We start from the raw sequence: 1,673 nt of genomic DNA on the forward strand, positions 1-1,673 counted from the left end.
AATATATATATATGTACATGTATATGTATATGTATCTTTTTCATATTTGTAATGGTAACCACACACTAAAGATTCAGAACTGAAGTATATAACAGAAAACAAGAAGAACCAGAGGCAAAACCCACAAAAGCCAACCAAAATAATGAAAACAGAAACACAAGGACAAGGAAGCAATGGAAACACCAAGCTACCAGAAAGCAAAAGATAAAATGGCTATAAGAAGGCTTCATATTTAAATAATCACCCTAAATGTAAATGAACTGAACTCGCCAATAAAAGGGCACAGAGTTGCAGAATGAATCAAAAAACAAAAGCTAACAATATGCTGCCTCAAATAGAGACTCAAAGTGAAAGGGTGAAAAATGATATTTCAAGCAAATGGCATTCAGAGGAAAGCAGAGTACCAGTACTAATATAAGACAAAACAGACTTCAAAATCAAAAAGGTAAAGAAAAATCCTAAAGGATACTTCATAACAATAAAGGGAATCATGCACCAAGAAGACATAACACTTATTAATATCTATGCTCCCAAACAGGGAGGCCCGAAATATGTAAAGCAATTACTATCAGAACTAAAGGGCAAAACAGACCAAACTCTATCATAGTAGGGGACCTAAATACCCCACTGTCGGATATGGACGGATCATCCAAACAGAAAATCAATAAAGAAATAACATCCTTAAATGACATATTAGACCAACTGGATATAATTGACACTTACAGTGCCTTCCATCCCAAAAGAGCTGCTTATACATTCTTCTCTAGTTCACATGGAATATTCTCAAGGATCGACCACATACTGGGACACAGAGATAGCCTCAACAAATATAAGAGGGTTAAAATCCTATCACCCATATTCTCTGATCGTAATACTTTGAAACTAGAGATCAACTGCAGAAAGAATTCAGGAAGAACCACAAATACATGGAGATTAAACAACATGCTACTGAAGAATAACTGGGTCAGGGAAGAAATAAAAAGAGAGATCAAGAGATACATAGAAAAGAATGATAATGATAGTAAAACATATCAAAACTTTTGGGACCTGGCAAAAGCGGTCATAAGAGGAAACTTCATATCACTACAGGCCTATATCCAAAACCAAGAAGAGCCCATAAACAACCTAATGTTTCATCTTAAAAAACTAGAAAAGGAAGAGCAATGAGGCCTAAAGTCAGCAGAAGGAAAGAAATCGTCAAAATTAGACCAGAAATAAATGAAATTGAAAACAAACGAACAAAAAACATAGAAAAAATAAATGCAACAAAGAGCTGATTCTTTGAGAAGGTTAATAAAATTGACAAACCCCTGGCTAGACTCACTAAAGAAAAAAGAGAAAGGACACAAACAAACAAAATCAGGAATGAAATAGGGGAAATTACAACAGACACTGCAGAAATACAAAGGATTATGCAAGAAGACCATGAAAAAGTATATAATAACAAATTTAATAACCTAGAAAAAAATGGACCAGTACTTAGAAAAATACAGTTTTCCTAGACTAAATCAAGAACTGGCAAATCTAAATAGACTGATCAGCAGTATGGAAATTGAAACCATCATCAAAAACCTACCAAAAAGTAAAAGTCCAGGACTAGGTAGCTTCACCAGTGAGTTTTTCTATCAAACATTCACAAAAGATTTCATATCTATTCTCCTCAAACTCTTCCA

This window comes from Pteropus vampyrus, unplaced genomic scaffold, assembly GCF_000151845.1.
Source record: "Pteropus vampyrus isolate Shadow unplaced genomic scaffold, Pvam_2.0 Scaffold1, whole genome shotgun sequence".
In the NCBI taxonomy this organism is placed as follows: domain Eukaryota; kingdom Metazoa; phylum Chordata; class Mammalia; order Chiroptera; family Pteropodidae; genus Pteropus; species Pteropus vampyrus.